At 36.9% G+C, this 25,057-nt stretch overlaps 1 protein-coding gene and 1 pseudogene across 1 annotated transcript in view; both read left to right on the top strand.

Moving 5' to 3' along the window:
• The window catches only part of Il1rapl1 (interleukin 1 receptor accessory protein-like 1), a 1,504,224-nt gene that overhangs the window by 452,415 nt on the left and 1,026,752 nt on the right, over window positions 1–25,057 (top strand). The gene's annotated exons all lie outside the window — the stretch shown is intronic.
• Window positions 164–6,390, top strand: LOC147998233 (prohibitin 1 pseudogene; annotated as a pseudogene).

Below are 25,057 nucleotides of genomic sequence, written 5' to 3'. Positions count from 1 at the left end.
AAATAGTGTTCCATTCAGCAACAACACTTATAGCTTCCATCATTTTTCTCAGCAAACACATAAAACTATGTCATTTAACAAATCATTTCCTTATGGATAAAAATTTAATGCAACTGTCTTTCTTAAAAAATATTAGAAAGTACAATAGTTTAACTCTTTATTAGCAAACTTTTGACTTTAAAGAAATAATAAGCCTTTACTGGTCTTAATGTATAACGTTTTCATAATTCTTTTTATGGTTTTTATCTTTTATTGGATATTTTATTTATTTACATTTCAAATATTATTCCCTTTCCCAGTTTCCCCTATGGAAACCCCCTATCCCAACATAATTCTTTTGATATACAAACAAGATACAGCAAACTGCCCATCGCAGTTCACACTTGTTAGCATAATCAATTTATTATTTTTACTTTATACAGTTGTAAGGGAATCTCACAAAAGGGTGTTAATAAAAATTACTGCTGGAAGCTTTCCACTTCATGCCAAAAGATGAGAGCTGACACTAACATACACAAAAAATACCTTGCTGCTGTAGCCTCTTTAATCATTTGTCAAAACATATTATACCCTTGTATATATCCCAGGGTTAAGACTGTCATTAATCTGTAATTGACAAAGTAAGCAGACATGTCAATGATCAGATGTCTGAATGTTAATGCAAAATATATGCATGCACACACATATTTGCAATGTTATAGAGCTAGGTATTTTCACTACTATTTATTATTATATTATATGCATATTATATTCCTTTATAGTTAATATATTATATTACTGTATAGAAATATAATATATATTAGAATGTTGGTCATTGCAAAATTTGCTGGATGTGCTCAGAAAGACAGACAATGCAGCAACTGGGCTGAGGCAGCATAGATTAGTGTAAAGAAATCACACCAGCTACAAATTTAACAAAGTGTTCATTTGCTAAAGGGGTTGATTTTGCATTGGCAAATAAGAAATAAGCATCCAACTCTTTTTTTGCAAGACAAATTAGAACAGGGTTCTTGAAAATCATTCTTTAGAAATCTCAGTCATTTTAATTTTGGATGCTGTCACTTATGTTTTGTGCAAAAGACGATAATGTACAGTTGATGTGAAATGCAGTTGCATCTATAACACGTTATTACATAGGCGATTCTGTAGATTTCCTATTGTAAAACAGGTGAATATTTTAACTAAAGCTGGTGAGAACAATTGTTTTTCCTTTCAAATTTCTAATTAGTTTTCAAAACATGACATCAGTTTTGCTCCTTATTTAGCATCTCAAAAAACTAGCAACTTTGAGAATTTACCACAAAAATAATTAAATCCTAGGAGTCCCAAATTCTGATTGTCCTAATAATTTTAAAGAGCTAATTCATGAATTTATCCATGTCAGGTATTATTAGTTATTTTGTATTGTTTGGTAAAGAGCATATAAATTATGCATGGTCAAGCAGATACATGTCATTAGTTTCTCATGAAAATTTAGAGAGGAAATAAAAGAAGTTAGATTTGAACCCAAATAGTTCGTTCTGTGAAATGTATGCTGGTTTGTCGTAAGTTGTACTGTCTGTAAGATCAATTTTGCTGAGGTAAATCTTACTTTTTATTTTGAAAAGTATCAGTTGTTTTCAACTAAATTATCAGCGTAGCTAAATCAGCAATGTTATCTACTTCCCAGAAATATAGTTAATTTTTAGATAGCAGATGAGAAAAAATTAAAACAAATATTTCATTTAAGAGCATACATTTCTTAGTATTGAATTTTTATTGGAATTTTTATTTACATTTCAAATGTTTTCCCCTTTCCCCCACCCAACCACCCACCCATTCCCACCTCCCTGCTCTGAGATTCCCCACACTGGGGGGTACAACTTTGGCAGGACCAAGGGCTTCTCCTCCCATTGGTGCCAAACAAGGCCATCCTCTGCTATATTTGAAGCTGGATTGATGGGTCTGTCCATGTGTACTCTTTGAATGGTGGTTTAGTTCCTGGGAGCTCTGGTTGGTTGGAATTGTTGTTCTTATGGGGTTGCAAACCCTTTCAGCTCCTTCAATCCTTCCTCTAACTCCTCTAATGGGGACCCTGTTCTCTGTTCAATGGTTTGTTGCTGGCATTCACCTCTGTATTTGTCATGCTCTGTCAGAGTCTCTCAGGAGATGGTTACATCAGGCTCCTATCAGCATGCATTTCGTAGTATGAGCAATATTGTGTGGGTTTGGTGGCTGTATGTATATGGGCTGGATCTCTAGTTGAGGCAGGGTCTGAATGGCCATTATTACCCACTTTTGCCACTCTCTGCCCACCATTTCTCTTCTCGTTTTAATTCTCTTCTGGTTTTACGTTTTTTTCCTTATTCTACCTTTTTTTTCCCCCTCCCTATTCTACCTTTTTGGTTATCCTTCTTTTCTACTCCTTTCCTTTTTCCTTTGTATAAAATGAACATGTACATTGTATATACCTATGTATGTGTGTGTGTGTGTGTGCGTGTGTGTGTAAAGCATGATTTGAATCTTTGCTTATTTGCAGACTATTCCATTTTTCTTCATTTTCTCCTTCTACTATGTACTTGTCCCTTCCCTTTCATTCCATTCTCTTTGTTATGACATAATTCTCATAGTATACAATTTACCCAATAAAGGTACACAATGACAAACTTTTAGTATGTCTATAAGTTTCTGAAATTATCAACTCAAGCTAATTTTAGACTTTTTTTATTGAACTAAAATCAATAATATACCATTAGACCTCTTCTATCCTAATACCATATTCTTTGCATTGCTTTTCCAGGAGGGAGAATTAATCCACTTATCTAAATTTTTGTCTCTATAGATCTGCTTAATATGGACATTTCATATAAGTGGAATTTGTAATGTGGGGAATTATTTTTGCCATTTAAAACAACACCTTTAAATTTTATGCAGGTATCTGTGTGTTTAGGTAGGCCTTTGGTTAATTTTTGTGCAGAAACAATAATGTGCTGCACACATACTACCAAACCAATTTATCAGATGATATTTATTGAGAAGTTCCACTTGATGGTTATTATAATTACTGCTATTATGATCATTCATGTATAGTAAATACAAGTTCCCATTTTTCTTCTTTCTATACACAGAAGTGCAATAGTTTGTTTCAAAACTGTTAATAATGTCTTACTTAGAGAACTGAATAATCCCTTACTCAGGCCATAAATATCATTACTAAACTGTTTGACACTGTGATCATTTTAAATCCTAAATGTTATGTATTGTTTTCAGTGTCCCTTTGTTGTTTGGTAGTAAATGAAAAATCTTTGACATTCATTTATTTATTAAGTAGTTTTTCAATTTTATGATGCCAATCTTGAGGATGAATCAACAGCTACAACAAACATACCTGATCAGGGTTTAAAGAGATGGCACAGTCAATAAGGAACTATTAAACACACCTGATGAACTTAATTGCAATCCCTGGAATGCACATAAAATGTGAGACTGGTTCAGCCCTTGTAAGCCTAAGGATGATGTGATGGAAGATAGAGACAAGTGAATCCCCAAAGCTTAGTGGCTGGTCAGTCCAAGTGATTTGTTCTCATTTCAGTATTGTACTATAATGCTAATAAAATATCTTGTCTCAAAATAGTGGAAGCCAGATGCGATGATCACCAGATACCAGGTGATGTCCACTGATTTCCATGCACAAATGTTAAAAACATTCAGGAACATGTAAATACACACACACAAAACTTGTTTTGTTTTTGTCCACATTTGTTTATAAATCTTTAAATTATATCTTAATTTGCTTTAATGTTTATGAGATTATAATTCCTTATCTTCATTAAGCCATGGTTCCTTAAAGTGTTTGCTAACATTTCTGTGGTCTCTAGAATCTACTTATTATTCTACCTCTTATGTGAAATTTACTCAGACACAAACCCATCCTTCATCATCATACCCTGTACAATGATAACATTCTTCTCCATCCAAATCTAGCAATGTCTTCAAACACCCATTGTCCATACTACTATATAGAGTAAATAATTATGCCCATTCAGTAGTCTTGTGGGATCCAGTTGTCTCTGCCTTTCATCGCATCATCCTTAGGATTACAAAAGTTCAACCAATCTCACTTTTTTATGTGAGTTCTAGGGATAGCTACTGAGTTCATTCATTAAGCATATTGCATGGTGCCATATTGCCTGAGCCCTAATAATATAAAGTTGCTTTGTTTTATAATACTAGATTATGAAAATCTATACCAATAACCTTTAAATGGAGTGGATATTGCCAGTGTAAAAAGGTAGTAATTTGACGAATAAAAAGACTGATGTCTTCTCATGGAAACATTGACTAATTACAGATAGCATCAAAATTCATCTCTTTTGAAATCAAACCACAATGGGTTAAGTTATGCCTAAATTTAAATCAAAAATCTGTAGATGGTTTGATGGCCAAAAGTAAGTGCCAGCTTCTGTCTTCAGTAATATATGGTACATAAGATTAAAGAGAACTGTGGAAAGATGCCCAAGTATATATTACTTTTCACTTTGTATTTGTAAAACGTTATTCCAAATAATTGTTTATTTCATGCAAACTGACGGTGCAGTGTACCATTGCACAGGGGAATTTGGGGCTAGGGAATGCATTTGGAGGTCAGAGTGAAAGCAGATGTGAGTAGATACAACAGAAAGAGTCCTGGCTGCCAAACTGAGTCCACTGGAAAGTTTGGTCTGGCACTAGCACTTGCAGGAGGTGTGGTGAGTTATGCTTTATACAATGTGGATGCTGGACACAGAGATGCCATCCTTTGACCAACTCCATACAGGACACCGTGGTAGGGAAAAGGACTCACTTTCCTATCCCTTGCTTACAAAAATAAATTGACTGACTGCAGCTCTAGAGCACAGAATGTACCAGTCATCACTGGTAGCAAAGACTTGCAGAATGTCAACATCACACTGTGCATCCTCTTCGGCCAGTGGTCAGCCAGCTTCCTCATGTCTACACCAGCATAGGTGAGGGCTATGATGAACTGGTGCTTCTGTCTACAACCACAGAGATCCACAAGTCGGTGGTGGCTTGCTTCAGTGCTGGAGAATTGATTACCCAGCCAGAGCTAGGCTCCAGGCAGGTGAGCAATGACCTCACAGAATGAGCAGCAACATTTGGGCTCAGCATTGGTCCTTGACATATCTGACCTTCCAGAAGGAGGTCACAGAGGTAGGAAAAGCCAAACAGGTGGCTCAGCAGGAAACAGAGAGAGCCAGATTTGTGGTGGAAAAGGCTGAGCAGCAGAAGGAGACAGCCATCCTCTCAGCTGAGGGTGACTCCAAGGTAGCTGAGCTGATTGCCAACTTGCTGGCCACAGCAGGTGATGGCCTGATTGATCTGCTAAAGCTGCAAGCTGCCTAGGACTTTGAATACCAGCTCACCTGCTCTCTGAACATCACCTACATACCAGCGGGCCAGTCTGTGCTCCTCCAGCTTCCCCAGTGAGGGCTCCCCTGCTTCACCTTCTCAGGCCAACCGCTCCACAGCCTCGACCATTCTGAATGATGCCTTCCATCTCTCCCATGCCAGAAATCACTGCGAAATTTAATGACTGGCTTAAAGTAAAGGGAATAAAAGTAAAATGACTTCCAAAAGAGAAAGAAAAGGACAAATTGCCAATTTCCATTTTAAAATTAACTGTTAAGATAAGTAAGTAGATGAGGCACACATGTTCTCACCCAAAGGTTATAAACACTTAAGAGCATATTCTTCTAGAAAAAAATCGCTGGAAGCTTTTTGGACTAATTTTGCATTTTTATCTTTAACAAGAGAAAATAAAAAGGATAAATAAAGTCATAAAAAGGCTCCACAGTTACATCAGACTTCCTTGTGGTTTTGGTGAAGAAAAAAAAAGCACATTATATTATCGCTACCTGTAATGTTGGTTTGATAGAAATGGGATCAAATGATATATAATGCTTCTACAACTATTTAATAACCAGAAACCACAAAATTGGGCCTCTTGTATCTTGTATTGGGCACATTCTTATATCTAGCAATCATCAAGAAGTCTTGATTTTCTAATATCTTTTACCAGATGTTTTATATATGTGATTATTATTGCAGTATTGATCTTCATCAAGTATCTTATTTGCATACACGAATTTACTAACGCAGATATTTGATTTTTAGGTGAGTTATTCTTCTTTTTAAAATACACTTTAATTTTAAGTATATACAGTTTTAGAATATCTGGATAACTAATATATGATTTATATAAAATTATGTGAAGTAGAAGTAAAAGAGAGTAGATACTCATAAATTGGAGGTAGTTTGGAAATAGCTAATGTTCTCACTATATTGAACCTTTGGACCATGAACACATAATATATCCCATTTGCATGGTTACTTTTTAGTTTATTTTCTGAAATTGAGAAATAGAGACATACATGTTCATTTTTGTCTTTTAATATATTCTTTCTGTATGAGTTAAATTCTAAAATAGAAGATTAAATTCTTTTTTGGTTTTACATGGGGTGATATTAGTAAATTTGGCACTTTGAGACAAAAAGAACAAATTAAAATTTTCACATTTTGAATTTTACATTTCCGTCTTCAGAGACTGAATATAAATTTCAAGCTTGGTTGCTTAAGAATAAAGAGCTTTAGCAAAGAGAGTAGTTTGAGCATAATAATAATTATATAGAGGTCTAGAAACAATCTTATTGAAAGAATTAAAGTGTTCAGGAGAAAGGGAAAGTTAGGAGAAGGCCAACGACAAGGTAAATGCTAATCCAATGTACTAATGAGAATCAATCTCAGAGGCTGCTTTTGATTGAATGAATCACTTCCATAAAGTCTTGATTGTAACATCATATATTTCCCTCCTTCCTTGGTATGAATTTGTTTGCTGTTGAATTCTAACATGTTAAATAATGTGTTGGTATTTAGTTTTTTTTTAAAAGGCCACAATACTATTTTTATTTTTATATTTTTACAACAACATCTCCCATATCTGACACTGCCTCACTTTTCCCCTCCCCCTCCTTTCTCCTTCCCAGTCCCTCCCTCTCTCTGTCAATCTCCTGTGATTATTTTGTTCCCTCTTCTATGTAGGACTGAAGTATCCACAATTTGTTCTTCCTTCTTGTTAAGCTTCATATGGTCTGTGAGTTGTATTATGTGTATTCTGAACTTTTGGGTTAATATCCACTTATCAATGAGTATATGACATGTGTGTCCCTTTGTTTCTGGTTACCTCACTCAGGATGATATTTTCCAGTTCCAACCATCTGCCTGAAAAATTCAGGAGGTCATCATTTTCAATAGTTGAAATGTACCACATTTTCTCTATCCATTCCTCTGTTGAAGGACATTTGGGTTGTTTCCAGCTTCTGGCTATTATAAACAAGACTGCTATGAACATGGAGGAGCATGTGTCGTTGTTATATGTGGGAGCATCTTTTGGGTATATGTCCAGTAGTGGTACAGCTGGGTCTTCAGGTAGAACTATTCCAATTTTTGGAGGAACTGTCAGATTGTTTTCCAAAGTTGTTGTACCAGCTTGCAATCTCACCAGCAAAGGAAGAGTATTTCTCTTTCTTGGCATTCTTGACAGCATGTGCTGTCACCTGCATTTTTAATTTCAGCCATTCTGATTGGTGTGAGGTGGAATCTCAAGGTCATTTTGATTTGCGTTTTTCTGATGATAAAGGATGTTGAATATTTCTTTAGGTGCTTCTTGACCATTCTAGTTTCCTCAGTTGAGAATTCTTTGTTTAGCTCTGTACCTCATTTTTTTTTATTAACTTGAGTATTTCTTATATACATTTCGAGTGTTATTCCCTTTCCCGGTTTCCGGGCAAACATCCCCCTCCCCCCTCCCCTTCCTCATGGGTGTTCCCCTCCCAACCCTCCCCCCATTGCCGCCCTCCCCCCATAGACTAGTTCACTGGGGGTTCAGTCTTAGCAGGACCCAGGGCTTCCCCTTCCACTGGTGCTCTTACTAGGATATTCATTGCTACCTATGGGGTCAGAGTCCAGGGTCAGTCCATGTATAGTCTTTAGGTAGTGGCTTAGTCCCTGGAAGCTCTGGTTGCTTGGCATTGTTGTACATTTGGGGTCTCGAGCCCCTTCAAGCTCTTCCAGTTCTTTCTCTGATTCCTTCAACGGGGGTCCTATTCTCAGTTCAGTGGTTTGCTGCTGGCATTCGCCTCTGTATTTGCTGTATTCTGGCTGTGTCTCTCAGGAGCGATCTACATCCGGCTCCTGTCTGTCTGCACTTCTTTGCTTCATCCATCTTGTCTAATTGGGTGGCTGTATATGTATGGGCCACATGTAGGGCAGGCTCTGAATGGGTGTTCCTTCAGTTTCTGTTTTAATCTTTGCCTCTCCCTTCCCTGCCAAGGGTATTCTTTTTCCTCATTTAAAGAAGGAGTGAAGCATTCACATTTTGATCATCCGTCTTGAGTTTCGTTTGTTCTAGGGATCTAGGGTAATTCAAGCATTTGGGCTAATAGCCACTTATCAATGAGTACATACCATGTATGTCTTTCTGTGATTGGGTTAGCTCACTCAGGATGATATTTTCCAGTTCCAACATTTGCCTACGAATTTCATAAACTCGTTGTTTTTGATAGCTGAGTAATATTCCATTGTGTAGATGTACCACATTTTCTGTATCCATTCCTCTGTTGAAGGGCTTCTGGGTTCTTTCCATTTTCTGGCTATTATAAATAAGGCTGCGATGAACATAGTGGAGCACGTGTCTCTTTTATATGTTGAGGCATCATTTGGGTATATGCCCAAGAGAGGTATAGCTGGATCCTCAGGCAGTTCAATGTCCAATTTTCTGAGGAACCTCCAGACTGATTTCCAGAATGGTTTTACCAGTCTGCAATCCCACCAACAATGGAGGAATGTTCCTCTTTCTCCACATCCTTGCCAGCATCTGCTGTCACCTGAGTTTTTGATCTTAGCCAATCGCACTGGTGTGAGGTGAAATCTCAGGGTTGTTTTGATTTGCATTTCCCTTATGACTAAAGATGTTGAACATTTCTTTAGGTGTTTCTCAGCCATTCGGCATTCCTCAGCTGTGAATTCTTTGTTTAGCTCTGAACCCCATTTTTTAATAGGGTTATTTGTTTCCATGCGGTCTAACTTCTTGAGTTCTTTGTATATTTTGGATATAAGGCCTCTATCTGTTGTAGGATTGGTAAAGATCTTTTCCCAATCTGTTGGTTGCCGTTTTGTCCTAACCACAGTGTCCTTTGCCTTACAGAAGCTTTGCAGTTTTATGAGATCCCATTTGTCGATTCTTGATCTTAGAGCATAAGCCATTGGTGTTTTGTTCAGGAAATTTTTTCCAGTGCCCATGTGTTCCAGATGTTTCCCTAGTTTTTCTTCTATTAGTTTGAGTGTGTCTGGTTTGATGTGGAGGTCCTTGATCCACTTGGACTTAAGCTTTGTACAGGGTGATAAGCATGGATCGATCTGCATTCTTCTACATGTTGCCCTCCAGTTGAACCAGCACCATTTGCTGAAAATGCTATCTTTTTTCCATTGGATGGTTTTGGCTCCTTTGTCAAAAATCAAGTGACCATAGGTGTGTGGGTTCATTTCTGGGTCTTCAATTCTATTCCATTGGTCTATCTGTCTGTCTCTGTACCAATACCATGCAGTTTTTATCACTATTGCTCTGAAATACTGCTTGAGTTCAGGGATAGTGATTCCCCCTGAAGTCATTTTATTGTTGAGGATAGCTTTAGCTATCCTGGGTTTTTTGTTATTCCAGATGAATTTGCAAATTGTTCTGTCTAACTCTTTGAAGAATTGGATTGGTATTTTGATGGGGATTGCATTGAATCTGTAGATTGCTTTTGGTAAAATGGCCATTTTTACTATATTAATCCTGCCAATCCATGAGCATGGGAGATCTTTCCATCTTCTGAGGTCTTCTTCAATTTCTTTCCTCAGTGTCTTGAAGTTCTTATTGTACAGATCTTTTACTTGCTTGGTTAAAGTCACACCGAGGTACTTTATATTATTTGGGTCTATTATGAAGGGTGTCGTTTCCCTAATTTCTTTCTCGGCTTGTTTCTCTTTTGTATAGAGGAAGGCAACTGATTTATTTGAGTTAATTTTATACCCAGCCACTTTGCTGAAGTTGTTTATCAGCTTTAGTAGTTCTCTGTTGGAACTTTTGGGATCACTTAAATATACTATCATATCATCTGCAAATAGTGATATTTTGACCTCTTCTTTTCCGATCTGTATCCCCTTGATCTCCTTTTGTTGTCTGATTGCTCTGGCTAGAACTTCAAGAACTATATTGAATAAGTAGGGAGAGAGTGGGCAGCCTTGTCTAGTCCCTGATTTTAGTGGGATTGCTTCAAGTTTCTCTCCATTTAGTTTAATGTTAGCAACTGGTTTGCTGTATATGGCTTTTACTATGTTTAGGTATGGGCCTTGAATTCCTATTCTTTCCAGGACTTTTATCATGAAGGGGTGTTGAATTTTGTCAAATGCTTTCTCAGCATCTAATGAAATGATCATGTGGTTCTGTTCTTTCAGTTTGTTTATATAATGGATCACGTTGATGGTTTTCCGTATATTAAACCATCCCTGCATGCCTGGGATGAAGCCTACTTGATCATGGTGGATGATTGTTTTGATGTGCTCTTGAATTCGGTTTGCCAGAATTTTATTGAGTATTTTTGCGTCGATATTCATAAGGGAAATTGGTCTGAAGTTCTCTTTCTTTGTTGTGTCTTTGTGTGGTTTAGGTATAAGAGTAATTGTGGCTTCGTAGAAGGAATTCGGTAGGGCTCCATCTGTTTCAATTTTGTGGAATAGTTTGGATAATATTGGTATGAGGTCTTCTATGAAGGTTTGATAGAATTCTGCACTAAACCCGTCTGGACCTGGGCTCTTTTTGGTTGGGAGACCTTTAATGACTGCTTCTATTTCCTTAGGGGTTATGGGGTTGTTTAACTGGTTTATCTGTTCCTGATTTAACTTCGATACCTGGTATCTGTCTAGGAAATTGTCCATTTCCTGAAGATTTTCAAATTTTGTTGAATATAGGTTTTTATAGTAAGATCTGATGATTTTTTGAATTTCCTCTGAATCTGTAGTTATGTCTCCCTTTTCATTTCTGATTTTGTTAATTTGGACGCACTCTCTGTGTCCTCTCGTTAGTCTGGCTAAGGGTTTATCTATCTTGTTGATTTTCTCAAAGAACCAACTTTTGGTTCTGTTGATTCTTTCTATGGTCCTTTTTGTTTCTACTTGGTTGATTTCAGCTCTGAGTTTGATTATTTCCTGCCTTCTACTCCTCCTGGGTGTATTTGCTTCTTTTTGTTCTAGAGCTTTTAGGTGTGCTGTCAAGCTGCTGACATATGCTCTTTCCTGTTTCTTTCTGCAGGCACTCAGCGCTATGAGTTTTCCTCTTAGCACAGCTTTCATTGTATCCCATAAGTTTGAGTATGTTGTATCTTCATTTTCATTAAATTCTAAAAAGTTTTTAATTTCTTTCTTTATTTCTTCCTTGACCAGGTTATCATTGAGTAGAGCATTGTTCAATTTCCACGTATATGTGGGCAGTCTTCCCTTATTGTTATTGAAGACCAGTTTTAGGCCGTGGTGGTCCGATAGCATGCATGGGATTATTTCTATCTTTCTGTACCTGTTGAGGCCCGTTTTTTGACCAATTATATGGTCAATTTTGGAGAAAGTACCATGAGGAGCTGAGAAGAAGGTATATCCTTTTGCTTTAGGATAGAATGTTCTATAAATATCCGTTAAGTCCATTTGGCTCATGACTTCTCTTAGTCTGTCGACATCACTGTTTAATTTCTGTTTCCATGATCTGTCCATTGATGAGAGTGGGGTGTTGAAATCTCCCACTATTATTGTGTGAGGTGCAATGTGTGTTTTGAGCTTTAGTAAGGTTTCTTTTACGTATGTAGGTTCCCTTGTATTTGGGGCATAGATATTTAGGATTTAGAGTTCATCTTGGTGGATTTTTCCTTTGATGAATATGAAGTGTCCTTCCTTATCTTTTTTGATGACTTTTAGTTGGAAATTGATTTTATTTGATATTAGAATGGCTACTCCAGCTTGCTTCTTCTGACCATTTGCTTGGAAAGTTGTTTTCCAGCCTTTCACTCTGAGGTAGTGTCTGTCTTTGTCTCTGAGGTGTGTTTCCTGTAGGCAGCAGAATGCAGGGTCCTCGTTGCGTATCCAGTTTGTTAATCTATGTCTTTTTATTGGGGAGTTGAGGCCATTGATATTGAGAGATATTAAGGAATAGTGATTATTGCTTCCCGTTATATTCATATTTGGATGTGAGGTTATGTTTGTGTGCTTTCATTCTCTTTGTTTTGTTGCCAAGACGATTAGTTTCTTGCTTCTTCTAAGGTATAGCTTGCCTCCTTATGTTGGGCTTTACCATTTATTATCCTTTGTAGTGCTGGATTTGTAGAAAGATATTGTGTAAATTTGGTTTTGTCATGGAATATCTTGGTTTCTCCATCAATGTTAATTGAGAGTTTTGCTAGATACAGTAACCTGGGCTGGCATTTGTGTTCTCTTAGGGTCTGTATAACATCAGTCGAGGATCTTCTGGCCTTCATAGTTTCTGGCGAGATGTCTGGTGTGATTCTGATAGATCTCCCTTTATATGTTACTTGACCTTTTTCCCTTACTGCTTTTAATATTCTTTCTTTATTTTGTGCGTTTGGTGTTTTGACAATTATGTGACGGGTGGTGTTTCTTTTCTGGTCCAATCTATTTGGAGTTCTGTAGGCTTCTTGTATGTCTATGGGTATCTCTTTTTTTAGGTTAGGGAAGTTTTCTTCTATGATTTTGTTGAAGATATTTACTGGTCCTTTGAGCTGGGAGTCTTCACTCTCTTCTATACCTATTATCCTTAGGTTTGATCTTCTCATTGAGTCCTGGATTTCCTGTATGTTTTTGACCAGTAGCTTTTTCGCTTTACATTATCTTTGACAGTTGAGTCAATGATTTCTATGGAATCTTCTGCTCCTGAGATTCTCTCTTCCATCTCTTGTATTCTGTTGGTGAAGCTTGTATCTACAGCTCCTTGTCTCTTCTTTTGGTTTTCTATATCCAGGGTTGTTTCCATGTGTTCTTTCTTGATTGCTTCTATTTCCATTTTTAATTCCTTCAACTGTTTGATTGTGTTTTCCTGGAATTCTTTCAGGGATTTTTGCGATTCCTCTCTGTAGGCTTCTACTTGTTTATTAATGTTTTCCTGTGTTTCCCTAAGTGTGTTCATGTCTTTCTTGAAGTCCTCCAGCATCATGATCAAATATGATTTTGAAACTAGATCTTGCTTTTCTGGTGTGTTTGGATCTTCCATGTTTGTTTTGGTGGGAGAATTGGGCCCAGATGATGGCATGTAGTCTTGGTTTCTGTTGCTTGGGTTCCTGCGCTTGCCTCTCGCCATCAGATTATCTCTAGTGTTACTTTGTTCTGCTATTTCTGACAGTGGCTAGACTGTCCTATAAGCCTGTGTGTCAGGAGTGCTGTAGACCTGTTTTCCTCTCTTTCAGTCAGTTATGGGGACAGAGTGTTCTGCTTTCGGGCGTGTAGTTTTTCCTCTCTACAGGTCTTCAGCTGTTCCTGTGGGCCTGTGTCTTGAGTTCACCAGGCAGCTTTCTTGCAGCAGAAAATTTGGTCTTACCTGTGGTCCCGAGGCTCAGGTTCGCTCGTGGGGTGCTGCCCAGGGGCTCTCTGCAGCAGCAGCAACCAGGAAGACCTGTGCTGCCCCTTCCGGGAGCTTCAGTGCACCAGGGTTCCAGATGGTCTTTGGCTTTTTCCTCTGGCGTCCGAGATGTGTGTGCAGGGAGCAGTCTCTTCTGGTTTCCCAGGCTTGTCTGCCTCTCTGAAGGTTTAGCTCTCCCTCCCATGGGATTTGGGTGCAGAGAACTGTTTATCAGGTCTGTTTCTTTCAGGTTCCGGAGGTGTCTCAGGCAGGGGTCCTGCGGCTCCTGGGCCCTCCCCCACGGGAGCCCAGAGGCCTTATACAGTTTCCTCTTGGGCCAGGGATGTGGGCAGGGGTGAGCAGTGTTGGTGGTCTCTTCCACTCTGCAGCCTCAGGAGTGCCCACCTGACCAGGCGGTTGGGTCTCTCTCTCACCGGGTCTGGGAGCAGAGAGCTGCTGCGGGCCGGGATCCGCGGGTGTGGTATTTAGTTTTTAAGAGCAATGCCGAATCTGTTTTGAAATGAAAGGTCTCAAGCTAGTAATCTCTTTAATTTTATGTTTCAAGGACAAAAAGTTCTGATATGTTTCCTAAGTTAGCATGTTTTTGCATTTATTTTAAATTTTGTATTGTTGGTTCTTCGTACTTAATAAAAGCAATAATGTGTTAAATATTTGCATAACATAAAGCATAATGTTAAGCTTGTTTGGTAAGCAGAAGCAGAACTTCTTAGATGTACAAATCAACTTACTTAATTTTGTTTTATAAGTGTTACTCCTCATTTCAGATAATAGTTAAGCAAAATTAAGCCAATTCTACTGCAAATCAAGAAGTTGTTAAGCATTCTTAAAAGCTATCCCCAAAAGCCCATTACAATTTGAGATTTTTAAGAGATACTTTGTTTCTATTTTATTTTCTTATTTGCATTAAGAGTGAGTAGACAAGAAGGTAAAATCTCCCACAAAAGTGGAGGAATGCTATTGTAGACCAGTTAAGATTTTAATAAAGCAATGAACCTTTACATGTCCTTATAATTTTCATCATTCAACTTTTATATAAGCAGGCTCTTTTGTAGTGGCATCAAAACTAGAACATGATGCATTGTGCTTACACAATGATAGTTTCTGGATCTAAGACTATGAATGACTGACACTAACCTTAGTCTTATTCACTGATAGAAGATAATGAAGATAATTTAGTAATAAAATGCTTATTGTGGGTTGAAGATTCATTCCTCAGCTCTGGGAAAAAAAAGTAAAAAGGAAAATGCTATTGTATTTTTATAAGGATCATCTATGAGCTGATTGTTCATTAGATCAATAGAGTTCCCACTTGACAAGTGACTTAAATTCTTCAGCATTTTCCAGATTAGAGTTCTCAATTTACTGCCTTTTCTTTAAATGTTTTTCTTCTGTGATATTAGTTTGAGTGTTTGGAAGTAATATACATTGATTGCTCCTTATACATTGAATGAATGAAGGAATACATTATTTTAGCTAGGCAGCATGGAAAATGTATGGAAATTCTCTGAAGCGAAGTGTCTTCAAATGTACAACAGAAATAAAAAGGATTGACATGTGCAACATATAAGTACTTTCTCCCTACCCAAGTGTGTGCCTATTTGTCAATATATTTGTCAACATGGTGATCATGTCTAAAATACAGTAAGTCGAAACGTTTAGGAACTTAATAAATATTAGATATTGGGGGAAGTTGAAGAGGTGTAAATGATACAAATGATACAGTTACTTGTGTTTGAAATATCAAAATAATTTGAGAACAAGGGTTTAAAACAAAATATTAGTTATTTTTCCATTCACTTTGTATACTTTTAGAAATGTACTCTTCATGTCTATGGAAGCTGTGTGTTGCATAATTTTGATAGTGACATTTCACATAAGATATAATGTGAATGACATAGCTAGAAATGTATCCTGCGGCCTGCAAAACTAAATATAACTTTATAACAGATTTTTTAAATTTTCTTTTTCTTGGATATTTTATATATTTACATTTCAAATGTTACCCCTTTCTCTGCTCTCTCCCATATCCTCTTCCTCCTCCCCCTGCTTCTATGAGGATTCTTCCACTCCTACCCACTCACTCCCACCTCAATGCTCTGGCATTACCCTACATTGGGAATCAAACCCTTACAGGACCAAGGGCTTCTCCTCCTATTGATGTTAGGCAAGGCCATACTCTGCTACATATGTGGCCATAGCCATGGGTCCCTCCATGTGTACTCATTGGTTAGTGGTTTAGTATCTGGGAGCTCTGGTAGGATCTGGTTAGTTGATATTGTTCTTCTATGGGCTTGCAAACCCCTTCAGCTCCTTCAGTCCTCTTTCTAACTCCTCCATTGGTGTCCCCATGTTCAGTCCAATGGTTAGCTGCAACTATCCTCATCTTTAGCAGTATAGGGCTGGCAGAGCCTGTCAGGAGACATCCATATCTGAACACTGTCAGCAAGCACTTCTTGACATCAGGCAGATATTGTATTTGAAAATGAAGTAATTTATAATGGAAAGGAGCTACCAGTGGTTCTATAAAAGAATTTTTTCATTATTTATGCATTTCAAATTATTTTTTTTACATTCCAGTTGTTACCTTCTTCCTGGTCTGCCCTGCCACAGTTCCTCATCTTCTTCCTCCTTCCCCCTGTCTCCAAGAGGATGCCCCCATCCCTCTAAACCCCCACCAGGCCTCCCCACTCCCTGGGGCCTCAAATAGTTAGGTGCATCTTCTTCCACTGAGGCCCAACTAGGCAGTCCTCTGCTGTATATTTGTTGGGGACCACTGTCCAGCTCCTGTGTGCTACCTGGTCAGTGGTTCAATGTCTAAGAATTCTCAGGGGTCCAGGTTAGTTAAGAATTCAGATATCTGCATCTCACTTTTTCAGCTGCTTGTTATGTCTTTCAGAGGGCAGTCATGTTAGGCCCTGTCTGTAAGTACAATATAGTATTAGTAATACTGTCAGGCCTTGGGGCCTCTGCCTGAGCTGGATCTCAACTTGTGTATGTCACTGCACCACATTTTCCTCAGTCGCTTCTCCATTTTTGTACCTGCAGTTCTTTCAGACAGGAACAATTATGGCTTAGAGTTATTGACTGTGGGATGGCAACCCAAATCCCTCCACTTGATGTCTTTTCTACTGGAGGTGGGCTCTACAATTTCCCTCTCCCTACTGTAGGGCATTTCATCCAAGGTCCCTCCCTGTGAGCCCTGTGATTCACTCACATCCCAGATCTCTGGTATTTTTAGGGGGGTCCTCCACCTCCTACCTCCTGAGATTGCATATTTTCTTCCATTCATTTTGCTAGGCTTAGGGATTATCTCCTGCATCCCACCACATACCTAATTATGTTCCCCTTTTCCCTTCACTCTCCCCTCTTCTACCCAGCTGCCTCTCTCCCTCTACCCCTTGTGACTACTTTCTTCTCTCTCCCAAGTTGAATTAACCTTCATGAGTTCTGTGGATTGTACCTGGTTATTCTGTATTTTTTGGCTAGTATCCACTTATTTGTGGGGACATACCTGGCATGTCATTTTAGGTCTGTTTAGGATATCCTCATTCTTAAAAGCTGAATAGTATTCAACTGTGTCGAGTACTTCATTTTTTTTAAATTATTTTTATTTTATGACTATATAATTTCCTCCATTATATTCCCTCTATCAAAACCCTCCCATATACACTTCTCTGTAAGTTCCTGTATCCTTTAGTACCTTAAGCTAAGCAGAATCCATTGTGATGGAACATAGAGATGGATTTTATTTTAGTATTTTGTTGTCAGATTCACCTGTTTTCCAACAGTTATTGTCAAACATAATGGATCATTGCTTTTTTCTTTCTTTTTTTTCTTTTTTGATATGTGTTTTAGTTCCTTTACCAAAAAAAAAGAGAGAAAGAACAAATGAAAACAAAGGAAAAGAGAGGAAATAAGAAAGACAGAGAAAGGAAAGTACTTGTGGTCTTCTCTCACTTATTACTCTATAATTAAAATTCTATATTATACATACATACTTCTTTTTATAAATTCCACCAATCCATATATGCACATTTAATTTTTAATCTCTGTTTTTTTCTTCTACTGGTAGCATATGCACATGAATGTCCACAAACATATTTGAAACCAAAGTAAGTGGGTTTTCAATTGTGTGCTCACTCTTAAATACAGGCAAAATATCTTCCTGGTTAAGTAGTTGAACAAATGAAAATATAATGTCTTTGTCTTAGAATATGATAAATAAATGCAATAATATGGATTTCACCAGGTTATTTGAGAATAAAGTAAAAGTTATTTACATTATATAGGACATGCTGGATGTATGAAGATAACTCTTTTTAAATGGAAGAGCACAAGGTATAACAAATTTGATTTCATAAAGTCCCCAATTACATATATTATTCCAACATTATTTATAATAAAAGATATTGACAATATAAATATCCACATGGCCTTTTCTATGAAGAACCTTATTGTTTACAATTTAAAGAGTAAAATCCAAGAGAGGAGATATAGCCTTATTTGTTTTTGGTTATTTTGTTTATTTACATTTCAAATGACATCCCCCTTCCAGGTTTCCTGTCTTCAAACCTCCTATGCCCACCACAGTCCCCCTTGCTTCTAAGAGGCCGCCCTCCCACCCATCCCCACCTCAGCAATCTAGCATTCCCCTATGCTGGTTCGTCCAGCCACCACAAGACAAAAGGGCTCCCCTTCCATTGATGCCAGATAAGGCAATCATCTACATATGGAGCTGGAGCCATGGGTCCCTCTATGTGTACTCTTTGGTTGGTAGTTTAGTTCCTGGGAGTTTTGGGGTGTCTGGTTGGTTGATATTGTTATTCTTCCTATGGGGTTGTAATCTCCTTCAGCTCCTTCAATCCTTCCCCTAACTCCTCCATTGGGGTCCCTGCACTCAATGTGATGATTAGCTATGAGCATCTGCATCTGTATTGGTCGGGCTCTGGCAGACACACTCAGGTAATAGCTATACCAAGCTCCTGTCAGCAAGTACTTCTTGGCATCAGCAATAGTGTCTGAGTTTGGTGTCTCCAAATGGGATGGATCCCCAGGTGGGGCAGTCTCTGGATGACCTTTCTTTCAGTCTCTGCTCCACTCTTTGTCCCTGGATTTTCTTTTGACAGGAGGAATTCTGGGTCAATAATTTTGGATGGGTGAGTGGCACCATCCCTCAACATGGGGCTGTGCCTATTCACTGGATATGGTCTCTACAGGTTTTTTCTCTGCCTGGTTGGGTATTTCAGCTAATGTCATCCTCGTTGGGTCCTGGGAGCCTCTTGCTTCCCTGGCATCTTGGACTTTCTATTGGCTACTCCTAGTTAGGAGATATAATCTTGAACACAATGGGTGTCAAAACATTAATTGTAACAGAAAAACTCTAAATGAAGTTCTTTAATCAACTGAATCATTAAAGTTTTGAAGGTAGTGACATTAGCTGAGTTATCAGTTTTAACACACCTTATTGTGGAGTATAGAATAATTGTAAAGTATTAGTGACAGGATATAGAAACATTGTTCATGAAATTCTTCAAGATATTAAAATTATGAAACAGAAATAGGAGTTATGAAGAAATCCTTCCAAATTGTATGCATAGAAGGTACATCAGAGAACATATGTTGACTTCTCATGCAAAATTGCTTATCCAGGGCAATCCAAATGAGAATGAAAGGAAAATGGCAGATAGACAAAAGAGGGCATGTACACAAACACATTGGACCACTCAATAGTAACTAATAAATATAACAAATAAAACAAAATTAACATAACTGCAAAAATATCTAAAATTAATTCCTAGTGAGAAAAACAAGGCTAAATAATTTGTGTTTGCAAACCTCAGAAATATTATATATATATATATATATATATATATATATATATATGTGTGTGTGTGTGTGTGTGTGTGTGTGTGTGTGTGTGTGTAATATTAACGAGATTTTATATTTTCAAATTAGTTTGGCGACTTTGAGTTAATATTTTGTATTTTTTTCTTCATTTTTATTGGATATTTTATTTTCACTTCAAATGTTATCCCCTTTCCTGGTTTCCCATCCATAAACCACTTATCCCTTCCCCCCTCTTCCTTCTTCTACAAGGGTGTTCCCCCACCCATCCACCCACCCTTTCCTGCCTCTCCAGTCTGACATTCCCTACACTGGAGGGTTCAGCCATGGCAGGACCAAGGACTTTTCTTCCCATTGGTGCCCAGCAAAACCATCCTCTGCTACATATGTAGCTGGAGCCATGGGTCAGTCCATGTATATAGTCTTTGGATGGTGGTTTAGTCCGTGGGAATCTCTGGTTGGTTGGTATTGTCCTTATGGGGTTGCAAAACCTTTCACCTCCAATATTTTATATTTTTAATCAGTTTTCCATGATTCATATACCCACTTTTAAAAAATGTTATTAACCTGTATTTAAAAAAAAAGTAGTTGTAACTTGGTAAATACCAAAATTGTGGCATTTGTTTTAAATTAAGTAGAATGCTTCATGTATTTTGTTAAGAATTCATTTTATACTTATAGATTGTTCTGCTACAAAGAAGCTCATAAAATTAAATGAAATCTTTGACTAGATTTTTATTTAGTATTTTTGACATGAAATTGATTTATTTCCATGTCATGAATTTGATTAACATTTACACTAGTTTATCAAAATAAGTTAAGAGTTATCTTTAATTTTTGGAAGTTGTCCAAGTGTCTGCTGATAAAATTATAAAAGCTTAAGGCTTTGATTATTTCATCTTCTTCATTTCTGTCTGTAACTCTCATGATATAATAAAAATGTTCAACTTTGAAGATTATGAAATATCAGTTTCCCTATTTAATATCGAATTTCTGGTAATTCATAAAAATATTAGCTCTAGATAGCTATGGTGAAGAATAAAGAAAACAAACATGAATTCAAAGGCAAATACAACATAAAATTTTGTTTCTAAGAAGTGAAACAGGATTTATTTGAGAGTACAGTTGGGCAAATAATATAATTGGAAAGGATAAAGCAATATCTCCTTTTCATAGTACCCTCTAATAGTTAGCTTCAGGTAAATTAAATATGTAACAATAATAACAAATCTATGAACCGACTGAAGAAAACTTTATGGGAACTTTTATGAATCAATGTAGAAGAAATTGATTATTCATTTTTTAACATTTCTATAAGAAATATATGCTGTAAGAAGGCTAATGCACATAATCACATCGTACTCGTTAATAGATATTTTAAATATTCAAATGACTAACATTAAGCCCAAATATTTCAACATGTCATAGTATAAATCTATATTTTCTGTCATTTATGTTTCTGTTGTTTTTTTTTGTTTTAACAATTTGAAATATAGCTTCTTTTTCTCTTTTTGACCGCCTTCTGTAGAAATTCCCCCAGCTGCCAGTCCAAATTTCTCACCCAGACTCAGGGACTCTCATCACCTATCCAACGGGGTATTCAGGCTGCCAAGTTGGCATCAAGTCTCTTATTAGCTTCAAGAAGACTCGAGACAGAAACTGTCAACACTTCCTCTTTGGCATCTATGTGACTGTGAAGAATGATCACATTTTTGTCAAAAGATTCTTGTCTACTTATAGTTGAAGAAAAGTATGTTCTACTAAAGAATATTTCTATTTTACAAGGTTCACAAATATAAAAGTCTCAATTACTTGTGTTACTTTCTGTGGCAAATTAAATAGGGATTCTGCAGCAACTGAAGATGAGAGGGGAAAAAAGTAGATTTTCCTGATTTAAAAAATAAACAACATGCAGCCAATAAAATTTGAAATCACACAAGCGAAGCAGTCACCATCTACACTTGTGGCAATTGTTAAAAAAATCAATAAAAAGTCATAATTTTCCTATTTTAAGTAAAAGAGCTATGAAAAACAAATTTTTCTCAATTGTTTTGTCTTACACATCTTATATACTGCTCAAGAATATTGTAAAAATTTATATGTCCTTTTATTCAAATTTGAGATTATTAAATTTAGGGCCTTTATAATATATGAAAACAATTATTTTATTATTACTTTTGAGAAATCATTTGTAATTCATACTCTCTTAGTGTTATCACCAGTAAAATCCTGAATTTTCTCATCTACTTCAATGATATTGATTAAAGTAAGTGACAATGGATCAAATGTTACTGTACAAAAATGCCAACTTTCTACAATCTATTAAAAGTATTCCTTGGTAAATGGCTCTGGGATCACCTAATGCTGAAAAAAGCCAAAGTTAATGCAGTTGCATTTAATTCATTATTGAAAGACTTAGAACCTTAAACTTTCAAATTGTCTATCCTGCGGCTTTTAGAAATATTCATAACAGTCATCTTCCACTAAAAGTGTTTGAACACAAAGCTCATTCTGCACATTATATCTATAAATATTTACTTGGAATCCCATATTATACAGAATAGAATTTTAAAACTACTACTGTAGAACATTGAATATGAGGTACGGAAATCTCATTATGTAACAGTGACTGCTGCTGATACAAATAACAATAACACTTATAAAGACATTTTCTAGGAAGCACAAATTTGAATGAGTCTGTAAGCACTTTTCTGCTCTGCATCAGTTATATACTATGGATTACAGTTGATTTTTTCATATATAATTATATACAAATATAAAAAGTTAAACCACTATCGTTTTTGGCTTCAATGATATTTTGCATCAGGTTTCAGTGTTCATAATTTTGCATTGTTTTATTCCACTGATCTCTCCTCATATATCTAGGCAAATACTTATATCAAGGAAGCTTAAATACATACAACATTATTTTAATATTGATCCCATTTCCATGACTCAATAAACTCTCATCAGTAATGGCCAGGGAAATTTCAAAACTACATTGTTGAAGCTTTATCAAAGTCTAATTAACTTATCTTATATAACAAAACCTTTGGTTATTAAATTAGTGTAAGAAAAGATCAACATACTACATTGAAATAAGCTTTTAATTCAATTACAAGTACATGTATTTAGATAAACTTTTTTTGTGCTATTGTATCCCTTCCACCTTGATTTTATTAGGAGAATTCTAATTTTTATAAAATTATTTGTTAATACATCTCCAGTTTTTACTCTCATTTATTGAAAGTGTAATACATAAAGTAACTTTGGTGATGGTTATCTGCAGAATCTCACATGTGTTATATTTTTCCCATCTTTAAGAGTTGACTCATCCACAGTAATGTAGCACTAATTTGTCTCAGTGACTCACTTTAATTCACGCTTTTCAAAATTTTCATTTCAGTTTCAACATAAACAACTTTTTATTTGCAGTCAGAGTTTGCTCATTTTGCATAATTTGTAATTGTATAGTTATATTACGTAATATATTAATAAACATAGATTTTTAGGAAAAAACATAGCAGAGTGTTTAACAAGTAGATGCTGGTCAAGAAAAAAATGCAGAGTGTTGAGAGAGTAGACATGTTTTATTCCAGAATGTTTACTATTTAAAAAAAAATCCAGTTTCTAAAGCTGTCTACTGACTGATCCATTGGAAGTCGTCCTCTGGTGTGTTTCCTCAGTCAACTTCTTTGAGAATCTGGTTCTAATATCAGACAATAGCATCTATTAAAGACTGCATTCCACCAAAATATTTCTTTTCTTCTATACAAACTGGAATATTGAGGTGCCTTCCTTGATAAGAAAGCTTACTTCCTATTTTGTCTGGGAAGGAAAAAAATATTCATCATGGCTCAGGCAAAAGAGAGGTAGAAAGTTACCTCAGCATTGCTTCTCTTTTTATGCTCCAGCTTTTGTAGAGCAAAATGTATCCAAAATTATTTCATAAGGTGGCAGTTAGAAATACTTAGAGAAAACACCCTACAAGAATCATAACAATAATAGACTAAAGTGTGACCCAAGATGTCAAAGTCTCCACAAGATTCTCAGGGTAGTCCAATGGACAACTAAAACCCAAAACAGTTTATAGATTGGGGTGTCTTAAGGATCTATCCTTTCACAATAGATTGTATGTTAGCAGCCAAGACACAGAGAATATTTGTCAGTTATAAGCACTTTTCTAGAATGTCCGAAGGAATTGGTTCCTTCCTCAGGAAAATGAAAGCAGTGAATCATTTTTATAAATCTGCATGAAGATGACTTGAGGGATATGAAAAGTACAGATACTTCAGTCTTGTATCACTTTTACCAAATTAGAATCTTCCACAGGTCATCCCAGTCAGTTTTCAGCAAAGTTCTGAGTGTTAGTGGAATAAGGAAATGAATGAAACAGACCATATTGTTTGAAATGTGATTTTCTAAATAATAATCTGTGTGTGTGTGTGTGCCTGCGCACGCACATGTGTGTGCATCCACATGTGTGTCCTTTATTCTCGGATACACTCTTTCTGGACAAAAACTTTTAATGCAAAAACTGCAAATACAACTTTTTAAATATACATCACAGAAAAACACACATGGTATGCATTCATTGATAAGTGGCTATTAGCCCAAATGCTTGAATTACCCTAGATGCCTAGAACAAATGAAACTCAAGACAGATGATCAAAATGTGAATGCTTCACTCCTTCTTTAAAAGGGGAACAAGAATACCCTTGGCAGGGAATAGAGAGGCAAAGATTAAAACAGAGACTGAATGAACACCCATTCAGAGCCTGCCCCACATGTGGCCCATACATATACAGCCACCCAATTAGACAAGATGGATGAAGCAAAGAAGTGCAGACCGACAGAAGCCGGATGTAGATCTCTCCTGAGAGACACAGCCAGAATACAGCAAACACAGAGGCGAATGCCAGCAACAAACCACTGAACTGAGAATAGGACCCCCGTTGAAGGAATCAGAGAAAGAACTGGAAGAGCTTGAAGGGGCTCGAGACCCCATATGTACAACAATGCCAAGCAACCAGAGCTTCCAGGGACTAAGCCACTACCTAAAGACTATACATGGACTGACCCTGGACTCTGACCTCATAGGTAGCAATGAATATCCTAGTAAGAGCACCAGTGGAAGGGGAAGCCCTGGGTCCTGCTAAGACTGAACCCCCAGTGAACTAGTCTATGGGGGGAGGGCGGCAATGGGGGGAGGATGGGGAGGGGAACACCCATAAGGAAGGGGAGGGGGGAGGGGGATGTTTGCCCGGAAACCGGGAAAAGGAATAACACTCGAAATGTATATAAGAAATACTCAAGTTAATAAAAATAAAAAATAAAAAATATATATACATCTGATTAGGAAAGAGGTGATCAAAAGGTGTCAGCCACACAGTCTTTGCTAGAAAGGTCCTGGATGTTCCTGCTGGACCCATAGATGCATTCTTCACTTAAAATACTTGATTCTTAAAATTTTGGAGTGCATAAGCATCACTTGAAAATTTT

This window comes from Rattus norvegicus, chromosome X, assembly GCF_021556685.1.
Source record: "Rattus norvegicus strain SHRSP/BbbUtx chromosome X, alternate assembly SHRSP_T2T, whole genome shotgun sequence".
In the NCBI taxonomy this organism is placed as follows: domain Eukaryota; kingdom Metazoa; phylum Chordata; class Mammalia; order Rodentia; family Muridae; genus Rattus; species Rattus norvegicus.
Note: the sequence above shows the minus strand (reverse complement) of the source record. Positions and strands in the feature narration are given on the sequence as shown.